This window comes from Manis javanica, chromosome 5, assembly GCF_040802235.1.
Source record: "Manis javanica isolate MJ-LG chromosome 5, MJ_LKY, whole genome shotgun sequence".
Classification (NCBI taxonomy): domain Eukaryota; kingdom Metazoa; phylum Chordata; class Mammalia; order Pholidota; family Manidae; genus Manis; species Manis javanica.
This window is the reverse complement of record NC_133160.1, coordinates 115,648,414-115,668,431: the sequence shown is the minus strand read 5'-3', so window position 1 is coordinate 115,668,431 and position 20,018 is coordinate 115,648,414. Positions and strand designations below refer to the sequence as shown.

At 36.7% G+C, this 20,018-nt stretch overlaps 1 long non-coding RNA gene across 1 annotated transcript in view; it reads right to left on the bottom strand.

The window, feature by feature from the left end:
- Positions 1-5,304: 5,304 nt before the first annotated feature.
- LOC140849386 (uncharacterized) overlaps positions 5,305-20,018 on the bottom strand; it is a 138,665-nt gene continuing 123,951 nt past the window's right edge. Inside the window, exon 3 of the long non-coding RNA XR_012131131.1 lies at positions 5,305-6,174. This is a non-coding gene — a long non-coding RNA (uncharacterized lncRNA). The remainder of the gene's footprint in view (positions 6,175-20,018) is intronic.

Genomic DNA, 20,018 nt, shown 5'->3' with positions numbered 1-20,018 from the left:
ATCCCTCACCCTCACGTGACCTCCTCACCACATGCTGAGATGGACCCCTCTCTCCGCTAGAAACTGTTCCTGGAAACAATGGCCGCAGACACCTGGCTCCTGACACCCATATCCTCTTGGCACCATTGGAATCAACAAGTCCTCGACCTATGGTTACAGGGAACCTTCATTGATTTCCAACCTGAAGAAGTCCACATCTACTAATCCTTACTGTGGGGAATCCTATCAACCCTTTCCTCCCAATCCTCAAGCCCTCACTCCCTTCTCCGCCCCTGTTCAGCAAGAAGCAGTCAGAGAGAAAGCAACGTCCACAACCCCATAGAGGAGAAAGGGGGGAATGAAGGGTCCCCACCAGTAAGATGACAAACTTCTGGCTTCTCTTCGGGGTCCTCGGTTCCTGCCGGCGCCACCTGAAGCCCAATCACCTCTCGCTCCCCTCCCAATCCCAGCACCTAGCCAACAGCCACCAGCCCCGTAGAAGTAACACCACAATCACCCTATGCCCCTTCCTATATAACCCAGCACCTTTCCCTAATAAAGCGGAATTCTCCAGTGAATTGCTGCTGTGTGTCGCTCCTTTCCTTTCAAACCTGATAAAAGACATTCATGAAAAATATATAGCTAACATCTCCTTTCCTTTCAAACCTGATAAAAGACATTCATGAAAAATATATAGCTAACATTATTCTTAGTGGTGAAAGACTGAATGTTTCACCCTGCATTTACTCTTGTTGCTTGTGTTCAATATTTTTCTGGAATGTCTAGCCAAGGTGATTAGGTAAGAAAAATAAATAAAAAGCATTCAGATTTTAAATGAAGAAGTAAATCTCTATTTACTGATGACATTAACATTTATATGAAAAACCCTAAGGAATCTGCCAAAAAACAATTAGACCTAATTAAAAATTCATCAAGATTGCAGGGTAAATAATCAATATACAAATATTAATTGGATTTCTACATCTAGCAATGAACAGCCCTAAAGAGAAATTAAGAAAACAATCCAATCATAATAGCATCAAAAGAACAAAATTCTTTATAATAAATTTAACAGGATGAGTGCAAAATTATGCTCTGAAAACTACAAAACACTGCTGCTGGAAATTAATGAAAATCTAAATAAATGGAAAAACATCCCATGTTCATGGATCAGCAGAGTTAGTCTTGTTGAGATGTCAGTATTCATCAAATTGATTAATGCAATGACTGTCGAAATTCTACCTGGTTTCTTTTATTTTTTCCAGAAATTGATAAGCTGATCCTAAAATTTATATGGAATACTTAAGGGACCCGAAATAGCCAAAAAAATACCTTGAGTAGAGGAACAATTTGGTGGACATACACTTGCCCATTTCAAAATTTACTACAAAAAGCTATAGTACTCAAACAAGTGTGGTACTATAACAAGGTACACATAGATCATTACACATGTAGGTACATTAGACATATGGATCAATGGGATAGATTGAGAGTCCAGAAATAAGAGCTTACATTAACAGCCAATTGATTTTCAGCGAGGCTACCAAGACAATTCTGGGAGGAAATACAGTCAACAAAGGCTACTAGAATAATTGGATATCTACACACAATAAAGTATTGGAACCCTTTCTAACACCATACACAAAATTAACTCAAAATGTATCATAGATATAAATGTAAAAGCTAAAAACATAAAACTTGTAGAAGACAATATAAAAGTAAATGTTTATGAATCTACATTACAGCAGATAGTGGTTCAGCTTCTGGACTTGTTGCTGCAGGTTGTGGGTCTGAGTTCAGTTTTTCTATGTGGACTGGCCATTGTTCTTTGGTATATTCAGTCTCTAAGAATCAAACTGTTGGTCTGGGAAAAGGAAATCCTTGGGCAAAATACCTCTAAAAACCAAAATCAGTCAATGGAAGAAATGAAGTTTAAAATCCTTTTATTGCTTACAAAACTGCACTCCTGCCCATCTCTCTCTCCTGCTCAGGCAGCAGCAAAATCTGCCCTCCCCCTCACCTCTCAGGTACAGATAAACCCTCTGTTGCCCAGGTAATTACCCATTGATACGGAGATGAACTGCTCTCCACCCCTGAGGAAAGATGCAAATGCACTAAAGCCATATTTCTTTCCACCTCTGAACGCCTGTTGATATGCAGATGCACAAAAGCCAGGCAAGAAATTCTGGAAATGTTACAATTTTACCCACAAAACACTAAGGAATCTCCAACAATTTACTCAAACTTTCTTAGGTTCAGTGCCTTCATTTGTAAAACTTGATAGATACTGTATAGGATAATAATTTATAGTCCACACAAATAGTATCTGAACTGAAAATAATAGACCCAGTAATGCTCACACATCAGCTATTTTTGAGAAATATAATAGGCCTTTTATACTGAAGACACACTGAAATCAAAGATAAAAGCATGTAAGCATAGTGACTGCTACAAAGCAAGCAGATTGTTAGGCTTTTTTTTCCTCTTTCCTTGATTTTTCACTGTAGGATCATCCTTATCACCCCATTTTGATAGTATGTATACAAAGTGATAATACTCAGTTATACGTGGAAAGAAGCATTACAATGCTATATGCCTGCAAAGAGACACTTTTTCCCTTCAAGTGAGTGTGGATTTACTAAAGAAACCTAGATAATACTCCTGCTAGCTCCCTGAGAGTAAGCAAGAGTCCTGGGTCAGTTTCTCTACTCATTTAATCATGTACTTTAGGATTTTATCCCTTTTCTAGATGAGTATTTTGAAAGCTGGCAATGTTTCATACAAATTTTGTATATGTAATAGTTTAGTAATGAAGAAAAAGTCTTCATTTTTCTGTTCTGTCTACTAAAGCACACATACAAACAATCAGATCAGCAGGGTGCTATCTCCATTACAAATTCCATTTGCTACAAGTCAGTCTTCATATCTCTTTTCAAGAAAAAATGTTGTTTATGGAGTATTAGCTTAGATGGTGTGAGTGGTTTTAGTTTCTCTTCTCCAAATTAGCATATGCACCCCACACCCAAAAGATGGCAACAGTTAAAATGTGAACAGACACAATAGTGGGGCATGGAAAAGAATTCTTAATCCATCCTGGAAGGGCATGTGTTATATATTCCAAGTCTGGGATGTCCTACAAGGATGTTCATTCACTCTCACCCCCAGTAAATGGCTCAATTTTGTTACAGAAATCACTCTTTACTTTTGCATTCCAGATGCTTTCCTATAATCTGGCCAGGAGCTAAAATCTACTGCTTAGAAAAATCCTGGGTGTTAGGGTAACTTCCTAACACTAATGAAAAAATTCATTTACAGATTAAGACACAAAAATTGTTTGTTATAAGTTACATGTGGCAAACATTTTAGTAAAAGTCATACAAGTATAATAAAACATGAATTCTATAAAAGTTTATTATTTTTAATACTTTCTATTAGTAGTCTGAATTTTCAGGTGACTTAGCCAGCATTTTCATAATACACTTGTGACATATGAAACCTTTTAATGTGTTCCTTTTATTTCTTTAGTAACCATTTGTAAATGTTAATGAATAGCAGATAAAATATGCACATTCAAAATTGAGTCTGAAGTTTTTAACTAGACTGATTACCAATGCATGAAATATAGAACACTGCCGTCTTTTTTAGTACAACCACCTTTAATCCACTTTTAAGAAAGGGATTTAACAAACAAGTGTATTACATTTCTCATAAGATTGCTGACATATTGCTATTGGAAGTATATTTTTCTGGGACAGTTCACAGAAGATTTTTTAAGGCCTATAAATTATCATCATCTAAGGCAAAATATTTTTGAGCTCAAAGTACCTGCTTATTCAATAGAATATAGATGAAAATTATCAAAGCTAGAGGTGATTCTAGAATTAGCCTGGCCCTGGGCAAAATCTGACATAAGACAAATTGCATTTTCCCAAAGTTATCTTACTTTCCCCTTATGCATATACTGATTCAATTTATTTTTTTCTTGAGTTCTCAGACTCACCTATTTATAGAGCTTTATGTGAGGGAATATGTCCTTCTAATCCTATAACAAGCCACTCCCTATGGTAATTCACTTTGTAAACATATTTATACAACACCAACTATCACCTCAGTTTAAGTGCTTAAGTATTGATAACTGACATAAACAAATGGCTGATTAATAAGTTCTTACTAGTTGAAGTCACTCGTGGCCCAACTAAGACAAACAGCAATCCATAATACACATTCTCAAGAATGCAATAATTGCTAACTTTTACTGAGAGCTTACTATGTGCCAGACACTCTGTACATGCTTTTTGTTTATTATCTAATTTAATCCTCACAATAATAGTATGATATTGGTGCCATTATTATTCTTATTTTATACAAGAAGAAACTAAGTCACAGAGAGGCAAAATGACTTCAGTATCACACAGCTAGTAAATGTTGACTGGTCTTTGAACCCAAACATTCAACTTGAGCACCTTTCATTTTTTACCACTCAATATTCTTTTTACAGGAATTGTGATAGCACTCTCATTGTATCATTTTGCATAAGTTCTCATTTACTTAGTGTATGAAAGGTTTCATTTGTTGTATAAATACCTAACAATGTCCAACTTAACATAATATGAAGACAAAATACCCCCCAAAGTATAATGTCCCTGTGAAAAATATGCATATTTGCATTGTACTTCATGCAAAATCCACACTTGTCTGAAGGAAGCAAGAAGCTGCTAATGTGCAAAGATTAAATGTTTCGAATCTCTGAGTTCAGTCAGGGGGCATGTTTACTGTGGCCCAGTACCAGATGTGAAGTCCAGCCAGTGTCAGTCTTTTGAGTCTCAATACAGTTGCTTAGTTCACTATAGAATACAGCAACCTGATTGCATATCTTTGAAACTAAGTAGAGTAGCTGTAAGCATACTTTAATCAGTTTTCTTTATAAAATGGGAAGAATCAAAATAAAAATAGATTTTATAAGGTAATTGGTTCTCACCAATTAAATTCAGTCAAGGAAAGTTATTTTTTTCCCACTAAAATCAAGTTATTTGTAGCATAATGGTTGAGATTCCAGATTGCCTGAATTCAGCTTCAGCAACTCTACTAGGTCTTGAGTAACTTTACTTAAAATCTCTTGGCTTTGATTTCATCATCTTGAAATTGGGAGTTATAAATTGGGGGTTAGAGTTGTTAAAGGAATTGAATTAATAAATGTAGAGTTCTTCCAACAATATGTCATCTGATCTTACTTCTTAAGAAGCAAGTATTCACACTTTCACACTACAGGTCTTGTAAAGTCCTTTGGTGTTTTGACTCCTATTTCTCATTCTCTTTATTAGTTTTTCTTAAGGCATAGAAATGATAGTTGCCCTAATAAAGAGAAGGGAAAGAATGACCAGCATGTGTCATTTATTAAATGAAAGATTCCATGGATTATTATAACAGTTTTCACCTATGACATGGAAACAGAGAGGGATTTGAAGTATCATTACAATCATGCAGAAGAAAAGTGTGCTGAGAGATACAGATGATGAAGGAGTAGAAAATTATTCATATAGAAATTCCTGTTGCTGGTATTACCAGTGCAGTACCATCAGCACCTTTTCCAGAGTAAAGCAACTGATGAATACTCTAACATACTTTGTTCCAATCTCAGGGAACACATACAGAGCAAAGATGTTTGTATGCAAGTGTGTTAGCCAATTCTCTTTATTCACCACCCAAAATATTAGCTATGGTATATTTTGTGATAACAAGCATTAAATAGTAAGCTCTTCATCCTTTTCGCCTCAGCAATATCCAGTGACCTACACATTTATGTAGAGGATTTCCATTTCAACAGTGGAGTGCAGGGAAATCTTAGGAACAGGGAAGATACTGAAAAACAAGTTTAGCTCACTGCACAGAGTGCCAGCACAGCACTAAGTTCCAGCTTCCTCTGTTCCTTGTGTGCTCAGTTTATCTAAGACAGTTGGGGCTAGTGGTCACACGAATTTCCAGCGTGGTCAGTTGAGTACAAGAGCACTCACTCATTTACCAACTTCCCCTACTCTAAAGAATTCAGCAATCATTCATAGCAATGAGGTCAAACATGCTTTGGCTTAACCACAGAGTCATCTAACATCTCTTGCCCCTTCACTCTTGGCTCACCCAGTCTTTGTTCTTGGCCACATCAGAGGTTTTGGTCTGGCTGCTCACACTCAGTGTATAATCCTGGAAGAAAGAGAGAAAAATCGAAGATACGGTCAAATCAAGACTATGCTAGTCATGCTGTCCCAGTTCAGTAATTTATGCACAATCAAAGGAATATTTGGTACTTGAAGTAATTTTAAAGTAGAACTTAATAAACAAACTGTGAAAAACAAGTATCTAAATATATAAATATGAAACTGTCTTTAGCAGTTAGTTTTGCAATGTTTCTTTGGATAAGAACCATTCTTCTCTCTTTTGCTCCAGGGATCTCACGCCACTGGGGGAAAAACCTGCCATTCAATATTTATGAATTTCTAAATTAAACACTTGTTTATCTACCCTCAAAGAAACAACATTATGACAGGCTGTTAATTAAATGTTTCCTGAGCACATTATAATCCTCTCCCTAGGTACCCCTTCCACCCAGGAAACTCCTCATGTGTGATCTAAGACAAAGCCAGAATGTCCCATTTCCCCTTTTCATCCCAAGACATCTGACTCCATTAATTCATGCCTCTGTTATCTCACACATCATACTATCCTGTCATTGCTTTTTTCTCTGTCTGTTTTTTCTCACTAGATAATTGGTGTCTCAATGTCAGGGATCATATATTACTCATCTTTGTAACCCTGGTGCTCAAACACACACACACAAAATATCAATAAATACTGTTAAATGAATGAATGGAGAAATTGATAAATGGTTCAGCATGTACATCAATATTCCAATGGGTTTGTTGGAAAAAGAAGGGAAAAGAGTTGTATAACTAGTATAGTATCTAGCAACTGAGTGAAATGCACATTTTAGATTTAGTTCAGGCACTGGAAAATCAAATTCAGCCCTAATGAATTTTTCCAACTAAAAAAATATAAGAGACACTCAGATGGGTTATCTGCCCTATGATTTATCTAGAAAGGAGAAACCCTGAGTGCTAGAAGAAGTTGAGTGGTATTACAGATAGGAAATATGACATATATGTTTCTGGCATTAGAATATTAACCCACATCTGAGAATATTACAGGACAGACTGATACAGTAACCCAAAAGAATTTCTCCTTTAATGCTAAGTTTTTAATCATAAAATGGGCATATGACATGAAGAGGAGAATGTGAACTAAGAGAGTATTCTGTCTTCCCCACTAGGCTTAAATAACTCTCTGAACACAGGAGGAGCTCATTAAATGTTGATTCATCCACTCAGAAATTTCCTGCTTGCCAGGCCTGAACTGCCATTAAGTGTTCATGGTCCCTTGCTTTTTGCCTAGTGCAAAGCAAGTCTCTACCTTGCTCCATATCAAGAGAAGGATCTCACACTGAGAAGGGGATTTCCAACGTGGAGGAAATAGCTCAAATCCTATACGAGCATGGATGCGCTCAGGTTTAGAGTTTTAAAAAAAAATGAGCAAAGAGGTTAAAATTTAATTCAGTTTATCAGCCTTGTAAAAAGGGGCTACTCAGCACACTTTCTTAACTTAGTTGAGACTCATTTGGAAATACTAAAAAATGTCCTAGAATTTTTATCTGAAGTTTTATCAGACTTTCTACATGGAATCACAGATCTTTCCAGATTTTAGAATTCTCCTCCCAAACTAAGTCTCAGATTCATGTAAAATACAAGGCCCCATCAGTGCCAATGTTCTGAGGCCTGATGAAGTTCTATTTCCATCAGATATCCTAACACAAAGGTCAGTAGGAACGTATGGTATAATTTTACAAGAAAACATAATCATTATTATACTTTTAATATGTATGCAACTTAAGAGAATGCAAGCTTCATAAGTTTAAGAAATATGCTCCTATGATGTGTTTTCTAAACCTAAAAATATATTTCTATAGAATGAGTGTAATCATCTTTTTTTCTCAATGTTTACACCATATAAATAAAAATCTGGAATGAGAACTATATAAGTATGAAAGATTTAAAGGAAAAACCATCAAAGCTAAGGTATAAACATGAGGAGTTAGGGTTGGGGTGGTCACCCATCATTAGGGGTGTATGAATTGTTGATTTATTCTTTATGGAACAAGGAGAGGAATTAACTAGGCATTTGGAGGATATATGCATGTGAGGCTGGACAGCTTACAAAGTTAAAAATATATTTCTCACATACTTTCAAAGAGGTCTTCAAGGAAGGAATATTGATTTATCAGACTGGTAAATCAGAAAAATGTGTCTGCACAAGTGTGGCCCAAGGTCCAATCTTCTTCCCTTTCAGACTAGTTAGCCAGCAGCATGAGTCATGTCCTTACCTCTCCTGCGGGAAGCTGCGGAGGCAGATTCTGCCCTGCAAGGGGAGGCCTGGGGAGCTTGCTTCACTGCCTACAACAGGGTGAAAAAGTCCCTCCAGTTCCATCAAAAGACTGAGTCGTCCAGTTGTCCCAGGCTACATTCTCCAGTTCAGCCTTATTGTAATAAGACTGGTATGTCAATTTCCATCTGCATCCTGTGCCTACTTCTCCACTGGTTCAGAAACCACATTGGAAAGAAACATGATTACCACCTCCCAATTCCAACAACCACCTCCGCTTCAGGGACCTGGGGAATGGTGTGCCCTGAGAGTGCAGTGTCAAGGAAGCCAGGCGAGTCAAGGCTCAGGAAGGAAGGGGTGATTCATCATCAAGTAAACAGAGACTTCTCTTTCAGCTTGGACAGCAAATGGCCAAATAAAGGCGTAGGGAGTCAGACCAAAGTTATCCTAACTAAGGCTGTCAGCTACTGGCATCCAGTCACCAAAATCCACCAAAGAGAGAGAATGCAAAGACAGGTTTAAAAGGTTCTGGTCACCAACTCCAATGTATAGGGAAGGGGGCTCCCAACACATGACCAAGCAAACAATTCTCCACCATGAGCTGGGTGTCCTGCAATTTAACTCAATTCTGATGCTATCTACTAGGAGATAATGACAGATCCCACAAGTTTAGAAGTCAGTCAACAAGACTGCCCCCCACCTTCAGACACCAAGAACAAGCAGTCTATCACCAATGATTCTGACCAAGGAGCTATTGAAGTACCAGTGACCCCTTCTCAGGATTTAAGATGCCAGTCATATGTCCAGGTTGTTTTCTATATTTCTGACAACAGGCTATATATCAGAAACCCCTCCTCAGGTACCACAAACCCCTTCTCAGCTTCCATTAATTTGCTTAGGGCAGCTCACAGAACTCAGAGAAACATTTTATTTACTATATCACCAGTCTATCATAAAATGATATAACCCAGGAACAGCCAGATTGAAGAGGGGCCTACAGCAAGGTGTGGGGAAGGGACATGGAGCCTCCAGGTCCTCTCCAGAAACATCATTCCCCAGCACCTTCACATTCAGAAACTCTATGAACCCCACCCGTCCTTTTGGGTTTTTAGGTGGCCTCATTACATGGGCACAACTGATTAAATCACTGGCTGCTGGCAACTGATTCAGCCTTCAGCCACTCTCCCCTCCCCAGAAGCTGGGCAGTGGGACTGAAACTTCAAGCCCTGTAATTCACGGCTGGCTCCACTGGCAACCACCCTCTATCCCTAGGTGCTTTCCAAAAGTCAACCATTAACCTAACAAAAGACACCTTCATCACCCTCCTCACGTAGGAAATTCCAAGGTTTTCCAGAGCTGTGTGCCAGAAATGAGACAAAGACCAAATATGTATTTCTTTAATATCAACATCACACAGATGTTCTGAAGTAAGATGACATAAGGAATGTAAGTCCCAATTATAATTTTTGTGTGTGTGGTGATGGGGGTGGGGGCAGGGGGAGGTTCAGTCTATACAACTGGTCCTTGGCCACTTTTTATTTGGTTAGTCCAAGTTCGTGTTCTTGTAATTGCTAAGACTAAATAGCGGTTGATTCAGACCCTTAGCTGTGCTTAAGACAGCAAAGAAAGTTAGGGCTGTTGCCAACGCTACACTGCACACTAACTGTTGTCACAAGAAAGGACTAACGTGGGTAAGAATACAGTGTTCAGATCAGAAGTGTATGAAGGAATCAAATGGCCTGTTTAATTTTTGCTGAGTATCTCTTTAATATCTCTTTATGCTGAGAAATAGGCCAATTTCCCTGATTATAAGAGCTCACTCCTTATTATGGAAATGACTAGGATGGATGAGTTCATAAATGGCTAACACAAAGTTTGTGTGTGTGTGTGTGTGTGTGTGCACACATGTGCGTATTTGTGCAGCATATGTGTTTGAAATAGCCTTGTCGATTACTGAAGAATGAAAGCAAGAAAATAAAAGAACTCTCCTCTTTATAAGCTTCAGGGAAGAGGTTGCACATAGAGAAAAATTTGCTACTAAGAAACAATACTTCCAGAACATACAGTTGTGTGGAAATTAGGGGAGAAGTCACATGGGAAGAAACAGTGTAAGATAATATGAAGAGGAGAAAATAGAAGAAAAGAGCCAGTTAACGGGGGTGATTATATTTTGGGCAATGAGCAAGGGAAGCAAGGATGTCACACACGGTTGAATTAGCTAGTGCCAAACTTCCAATGGGACTAACTCTATGGTCAAGATTGGTAAAGTCACTGTGCAGTCCACCCCTTGGCCCTTGAAAAAGGGCAAGCAGCAATTAAGTGCTGCATAGCTATGCAAGCCCTGTGTAAGCCCAGGTCCAATAGATGTAAATTCAATTACACTATAAATCAAGAGTGAAATTTCTTAAAGAGGAAATGACATATATCTTTGCCATCCAGATGAACTGAACCTAAAGGCTTCTTAGAAAAAAAAGTCTCAGTTCAGAAATAGAGAAAATGTTTTAAGTTTTTGAAGACATCTGAACAAAAATAGCATGCCATTAGCAGCCTCTATTCCAAATTTCCAATAAAATACCTAAAAAGGTATAGTAAAAAAATACTGTCTGCACTAATGAAATGTAAGAGAAGAAGATAGTAATCCAGAAGTTGGCATGAATTTCTAACTATGAGGCTGGTACATCAAGGTTTAGAAACATGATAAATGACTTATTCATGCTTCACACTCAAAAAGTAGAGACTGACTGTCCTAGAACTGGATCGAAGGAAGCGTTAACCAGTTCACATCCCCCTACCAAACCTCTTCATCCTCCTCCCACCACCATCTAATCATAATTCAGATGCTGGGTCTTTTCCAAACATAAAAATCAATAGCCATTATCAAAATTATGCTAGTGGGCATTCAGCATCATACTCCTTTTCCTATCCATGCTCCTTCAGTATCTCTCTTTCTACACACATTCAGAGATTACACTCCTGTCATTATCAGCCAAAGGTGGAAGAAAATGATGAGTGGTGCCACTGTGCAAGTAATAAGCCCCACATGGAGAGCACAGCAGCTTGGGTACTGGACTACAGGAGTTCTTCGAGCATGCAGCATGCTGTGGGCTGAGATCTTTTAACATACTCTAGCCACTCAGATTCAGAGAACTATATAGTGGGAATTAGAACAGTTATATATCTCAGTCATGGAGATCTGCAAAGGTTGAATCTTTGTTAGGAAAAAAATGTGGACTAGAAGCTGCCTATGCACACTGACCCAGGCAGAGGCCATCTTAAAATAGCTACGAACACTGTGTTTTGACAAATACTGAGTCTATGTAAATTTCTTCATTCATGCACAATTAATGGTGAATGTGCAAAAACAATCTACCAGTGGACTGAAAACAAGGTAAGAGGATCAAGAGCAAAAAAAGGTAATGATTTGTTATAAATGATTTTGTTGTAAATGATTTGTTATAAAACCCAGAAAATAGTTTTTACAAACTAACTGCTTCATATTTAATTAAGGAAAAGGAAAGCATGCCTTCAAAACAATAGGAAATGCTCATTTGGAAAAATCAAGATAAAAAGAAGATTGTTGGCTCGTATCTAAATACAGAAACAGAAATGAGAGAAAGACTTACTACATAAAGAAATTCCACAAAGATAAAAGTACACTCAATAATTAAAATCTTCAGTGACAGGGACTAAAGAGTAGAAACTATATGTGTTAAAGGTCAAATATAATGTGGATGTAAAGCTTATGAAGTTCTCCAGTGCATGGAAGACAAGAGTAAAAGGGAAAAATCACCTGAGAGAGGAATTCAAAAGATATGGAAAAAAGAGAACAAGAACCAGCCCAGGAGGTAGCAATGAATCCTAAAAGTGACCCCCATAAGTTAATGAAAAAGAATGATGAAAGTTATTATAGGTAAAACACACCAAAAAAAAAAAACCCCTTTCCTGAGAAGAAAAAGGCCATACTAGAAATGCTGTTTACCAGCCAAAGCTGATTATGAAAAGTGACCTCTCCCTAGACAAATTCTACCAGAATAGTTTAAAGTTTATAAGGATTAAAAAAAATCCTTCCCCACTCTGTTACACACACACACACACACACACACACACCAACCAGATATAAAAGGCAACAAAATTTATTTCACCCTAGGCTTTGTAACACTGTCTCTTCAATAACACTTCAGAAGACAATAAAGCTATGTCTACAGAACTGCAAAGAAGGTATATTCAGGTAAGACATCAGTCATGTGGATCCAACAGAATAAAATTCCTTTTACCTTCATAAATGGACCAGATATGTACCCTTCTTAAATAAACTACTCAAAAATGTACTTCCTGCCGTCAACAGGTGAGTAAAAATGAAGGATTTGAAAATGGGGAATTCATGTTACAAAGAGCTAGTAGTGAAAAATAAAGCCTTAGTCATAAAGTTAGTTTGAAAAAATTGTCTTACTATAGTTAAAATGTTTACATCACAAATGAAAATGTGAAATAATATATTGTTAAAGACAGTGTGCATAAAATAAAATATTAGATTATTAATAATAATCTAGATTTATATTTACAGACTATCTTAACAATGACCAGGAAAAAGAGAGAAAAATAAAGAGAGAGACAGAAGTGGTGAAAAAATACTTTGCCTCATAGGGTGTCTTCACTTTTATAATTAGGAAAATGTAAATTTAATTATATTTTTGGAAAACCTAATGGTAACCATTGAAAGACACACAAAAAGACATCTTTCAAATCCTCAAAAATAAAGAACCAAACTACTGTCCCTACATTAAAAGACAGGGAAGCTGGCAATCAGGCAAAAAAGTTATCATGTTCAAAGGGAAAATTTTTCACACTGTAAATTTTGATAATAAATATAAGTATAATAACATAAAGAGCTTAAACTAGGAAAATAATATAGAATTTGAGAGATAAGAACAAAGTCCATATGTATTTGTTTACAACAAATATGCATAAACCAAATGGTACTCACTGGCTGAAGTATAGTATTATTACCATGTAAAAGAAAGCCATGCAGAAAACAAAACAACAGATGTACAAAATGAAATTGATCAACAAAACAAAGCTGATTTTAATTAGTTATTTGAAGTAATATTACTATTAGTGTCTTATAGGTGGCATAGAAAAAAATTAGATAAGACCATATTTAAGACCACAAAGCATTTTAATAACATAAGTAATAATATCAGATTTAAAAATAATCAGATTCAATTTTCCATCCTATAAACAGAACTAACCTTCTTTGCAAACATCCAGAGAACATATATGACTATTAAAGTACTTGGCCAGAAAAATTACCTAAATTCAAAAAAGTAAAAACTACAGGCCTTGTGTGATTTCATTACACATATGTATTATTACATACATATTACATATATTATTACATGTATATATGACCTATATTATATATATCACTAAAGTGATAGCAAAAGTTTAAGAAACAAACTCCTAAACAATCAAAATAAAAGTGGAAACAATACCATATACAATTACTAAAAAGAAAACAAAATGCTTAACTATGAATCTAACCAAATAAGAATAGAATTTGTATGCTTAATGCCACAAAATCCTAATGAAAATCAGAGACCTTTGTCATGGATCAGCTATTTTAGTACATAACACATTAATACATAATTAAGATGCCACTTTTCCCCTAACTGATCCATAGATTCAATTCAATTTCTTTCAAAAATTTATCTAAATGTTTCTATGAAAAGGCAAAGGAGCTAGACATTTTGAAAATGAAAAAATGGGAGGAATCACACTACACAATTTTAAGATATACCACAGAGCTACATTCATGAAAGCAACTTACTAAGACAATTAAGAGGAAGGAACATGTTGAGAGGTGAAGTCAGAGGGGGTTGGCCAGAGTGCCTCAAGTAGAGGCTTTAAAGGGCTCTCCTGGTTTGCCTTGGCCTCTAGCGCCCCTGACAGCTGCCATAAAAAGATCAAGCCCTGGGGAACCACTGGTCCCGGAATGAGGGGTGGGTAGAGTAGAGGCAAACTCACCCCCAGCCTGCAACAGACCTGTCTCGGCTGACTGCAGGCCTGCTTAGGAGAAAAATAAAGATATTGTTGAGATGGGTGGGAGATGTTTGTTATGCAGAAATACTGCAATGGAAACCTGACTAATTTTAAAAGTAGCCAAGGGCAAGGCGATACATAAATCCTTGCCAAGAATGTTGGATTTTACTCTAAATTAGATCTGAAGCCATCAGGTTTTGAGCAAAGAAACGATATGATACAGCTCACATTACAAAAGCATAATTCTGTTGCTGGGTAGAGAACAAATGAGGTGGCAAAGATGGAAGCAGGGAGATGATTTAAGAGTTTATTAACCTAGGTCAAGCAGGATATGTTGACTTAGTTCAAGGTGGTACTAGGGAAATAGTCAGAAATGGTCAAATTCTGAATACTGCTTGAAACGTAGAAGCAGCAGGGTTTACTGACAGATTGGATGTAGACTGAAAGAAAAGGCTCAGCTGCCATCAACTGAAACGGGCAAGACCACAGGAGGAGCAAGAGAGTGGCGAAATCAACATTTTAGTCTTGGACATTTTATTTCTTCTAGCTTAATGGCAAAACTATGAAAATTACGTTGCTAAAAGAAGGAATCCCAATAATGAAATTACAACATTGCTTAAAAAAATACTGTTCTACCAAGCCAGATGAATTCATGAAAGATCATTATCAACTGTGATATTAGCTAATTTAAAGAAATTTAGAAGAAACAGGAAATTTTTGGACGTCTCATAATGTAGAAGTAACTTATTTGTAAGCACTTGTTTAATAAAATGACCCTGGAATGAGTGCATGTTGTCATGGTTACAACAAAACAGAAACATTTCCAGGGACCCTCATTTATTTAAAGGGTTCTATTCCAGATTATGTCAAGTCAACTGTGGGAACTATGATAAAAACTCAAAAAGGTTGTGAAAATATATTGGTATCTCTTACCCGACAGGGCAGAGATTGCTGTTTGCATCTGTACTTATCAAACGGGCTCACACACTATCTTACCCTATGATGGGGACATATCTAGGATCTCTCTAGGAATTCCAAGACTGCCTTTTTTTAAATAACTGAAAACATTTAAAAGAGAACTGCAGAATGTCAGATAAGCAAGAGTGTGACCAATATTACAAAATCTCTGTTGCAAACAGTGGAATGCATTTGTAATTAGCCATGATTTTTGGAAGTCCAAAGCTATAATCCTAAAACAGTGAATGGTTCCAGTGCCTCAGCATCAATAAATTAGCAGGAAAGACTACTCTGAAAAAAAAATTCTATGGCATAAATTTTTAATCTGTGGCCCATGGGAGATAACCACTAAAAAGAAAAATATTTTTACCTGGCTGTTACTTAGAAAATTATTTTTGTAAAAACCAAAAACAAACACACAAAAAACTTTTAAAGTAAAGCTATACTACTAAGATGATGTTTTTTCCAAATACGTACAGCAGGGCAGAGGATGCTACTACATATGACAAGATAATGATTCTGCAGAGAGGTTAGCAGCTTGGTTTATGAGCCAGACTACCTGGACTGGAATACTGGCCTGACCATTCACTACCTCTGCGATTTCAAGTTACCTAATCTCTGTGCTTCATTTTCCTCATCTGTAAAATGGAAATGATCATAGGAGCTAAGCAAAAGGGTTAAACCCAACCTAGAGTAAAAACTCACAAAACACTAACTGCCATTGTTATAATTACAATGATAATGATTGGGTCTAGTTAAAAAAAGGACGGTAAGAAGATGGGAGGGAGAAAAGTGAAATTATAGTCCCTCTGGTTTACTTTCAATGCCTAACTTGATGAAGTATAAAACTTCAGTGATTCTATGCAGCAACGTTCTTGCAATGGTTGCATTTAGCCAAAGAAGCTAAAATGCATCTCCATGACCTCCATCCTGAAAATATATAAGATAGAGTGGATTTTTATCATGAAAAGGAGGTTTCGTTTGGAAAGGATACTGTTTTATCAAGTCATTAATTTGCCTGCTACCCCCAAACCTCCTCCTGAAGCAACTTACAAGGTTACTGATCACACTATTAGGTAAACACAGCACAATATGACCAGGGGGACTGTATGGACACATGTGCCATACAAATTGCTGAGCTGTTTTGTGAACTAAAGAGTTAAAATCATAAGCATGGCACTGTAAAGTCCTATTATCCAATAGAAAATCACTGACATTTCTCCTAATGTTTTGAATCAAATCAGGGTGGAAAAATCATTTTTCCTTAGCACTCAACCAGATACATCTGTGAGGGCAAATTAGTTCTTGTAAGAATTCCTATTTTGTGAGCCCCTTTTAGAAACTTCAAGGGCTGTCAATATCATTTCTTTGCCAAGAAACACTTCAACTGACAGAAAATTCTGGTACTCTGTGCAAAATGGAGCACCTGGGATGCTTGGAAACACTTCTGGTTTTGTTGCGTTGGTGAAGAGAGTGCAACCAATGACTCTGGAACCGCGCTGCTGTACAGACTGCCTTGCGCTGCTATCAAAGGCTAAGCCAGTAACACTGAAAGAGGTCTTTTCTGCTGCTGTGAAAGTTGTCAACTTCAACAGAGCCAGATCCTTGAAGCATCACTTTTTTAAGAAACTTGGTCCAAAAGTGGAATAAGGTTATGATTTTTCTTCTACAATATGGACACCCACTGACATTCCAGGGGACAAGTCGATGCACGTGATTAAACTTCAGAGAGAAAGGGAAAAATAAAAGCCCACTCAGAACACTTTGAAAGGGAGATATTCTTTCGTTGCCTGGCTTACTTGGCAAGTAATTCTGGCCATGTGCATGAGGTAAATCTTCTGATCCAAGGCCCGCTGCTGAAAAAAAGCAGTTTTTGGCCAAGATGCAAAAGGAAGTGCTTCATGGGACAGACTGACCACCACTGCCGATTTCTCAGCAGGCAGGGCTGGAAACCCTGCAGACCTTTTCTGAGGGTTATTTCAGCTTCTTAGACCTTAATATTAAAATGGGCATTTGTAATCCATTCCTCATTTCCTCACTGACTGACATGGCAGTAGTAGTGCAAATTGTATCAAAGATAACCCCATTTCCTTGAGAACTAAGCAAATGAAATAATCCGAATTCAATACGAGGTGCCTTGTTCTGTTCTCATGGTCCAACACCAGTTCACTCTAACTGAGCAAAGCATATTTTAGGAACTTTGATTCAGTGTGCTTTTATATACATCTGTGAGTCAGGAATTTCAGAAATTCTGGCTTTAAAAATAACACAAATATTCATAATCAATTCAGGGCCAAAGATGACTTATATGTATCTATGTCAAAGTCCAGTCCACTAAACCAAACAGCACCAGTCTTATTTTGGAAATGTACTACTAAGAATGAAAAGTTACTTCTTGGTTTCATTTGTACAATTTGGATTTATTTCCATGTGTTTCCACTCAGAGGCCATCAACTTTTGCATAATGTTCCACTATCCCCAAAAGAAATGTATGTGAACATATACTCGCACAAATTTATTGAGTTGCTTTGTAATTTGACTTAATACATTATCAGAATAATCTTTAGGAAAAAGTTCACGCTTTTTTTATTTTATGTGTCTGGTATGCAAAAGAAAGTTGAGAACCAAAGTGATGTAAACCTCATGAAGAATCGATAATTTATCTTAATCTGCTATTGCTGATATATATATATATAAATTACCACTATATAGCATTCTATCTAAGAACAGCCAACTTGCATCAAAGTTGATAAATCACTGGATTTCCTTGGAATGCCATGTTTGCAAAGATACAGAGTATGAGGAAGTTCTGAGGACTTAGGACATCTTGCATTTCAAGATTTATTAGCAAATAGTCCAGAGCTTAAAAATCCTCAGGATAGTCTAGACATGGAAAAGATCATATGAAGAACACATGCATCTTACTATCTGTAACTTAACTAACCTAATAGTGATGATTAATTTTATGTGTCAACCTCACTGGGTCACACAGTGCCCAAATATTTGGTTAGACATTACTTTTGGGTGTATTTGTGAGGGTATTTCTGGATGAAATCATCATTTGAAATGGTACGCTGAGTAAAGCAGATTATCGTCCCCCATGCAACTGGGCATCATCCAACCCACTGGGGGCCTGAATGATACAAGAAAGTAGAGGAAGGATGAATTTGCTCTCAGCCTGACTACCGAGTTGGGACATTGGTCTTCTCCTGCCTTTCCACTGGGACTTGCACCATCAGCATTCCTGGTTCTCAAGCCTTCAGAATCAGACGGGAACTACACCACTGGCTCTCCCGGGTTTCCAGCTGACAGACAGCAACCGTGAGACTTCTTAGCCTCCATAACCTGTGAGCCAATTTCCTGTAGTAAACATCTGTATGTACGTATTTTATTGGTTTTGTTTTTCTGGAGAACTCTTACTAATACATAAAATATCCTAAACCAAAATGAGTAGGCATTCACTGTAGTATTAGAAATGGTTTAAAGCTCAGGACCTTATCCATACTCTGTGTAATAATATTTTTGAAACCTTCTTCATAATTTAAAGAAGGATTTTATATACTGTTCTGGGGAACACTGACTTTGAGTTCACTACATACAGAGATAATTTCTCTGCTCCAAGAGTACATATCACTACCCTGACAACATCTACATCTGGATGGTATGAAGAAAACAAATCAATCTTCCAGCATAAGACACACCTTTTTCAACAATAACAAAAATTGTTCACTTACCTGCATGTGAAAAACCCATACTGTGATTAGAGGCTATACATAGCTAACAGGTCTGGATGGCCATCAAAGACTACCAATCCACTAATTCCAAAATAACAGTAGTGATAATGTTACCTCTAGAAGTGGAACACAACTAGGAAAATATCACAGCAAAGAAAGAAATTCACATTCTTTAACATAAATTTGTATTGGTGTTTCATCAGAAACAGCCAGCTACAAACAACTCTGAACAATCACTCAGAATTAGATTTGGGTTTATTATCCTGTATTTAGTTTTATTACTTATTATCCCTGTAAGCCATCTCTCAAAAGTTATGAGAGATATTATTTGAAATTAGATTCAAGTTTATTGGTATAGATTTTCAAATGAATACAGTAAGAATATTTATAAAATAGTAGTTTGAAGAGAGTGAGGACTTAGCTATGTAATGAAATTAAATGCAGAATTTCTATAGAAATAATGATTACCCAGTTTTGTGACTGATTTATAGATGGTTTTGAAAATTATTGCATACTAGGTTTTGAAAATAATTAAAATCTTTATTATTTGCTGATTGTTACACAGTATGATTTTCATTGAACAAAATTTCCATGATATTTCTTACATTTTTCCTCTTTGGATGCATACTAGTACATTCTGACATATCTTGGAATATTTGCCTTTAGTTTATATATGAGAATGGCATTTTAATCCCTTAAAAATTTTTGTTGCTTTATAAAATATCAACCAGTTATTTCATCAAATGATTTTTTTTCACATACTTTTGCTACCTGTGTAGGAATTCATTCAAATGTGTTTTTATGTTTTTATTTTGCTATTTAATTTGCACCAAAGTTTAGTGAAATATTTCCCCACATGCATGTTCTATGTCAATTTGTCCACAA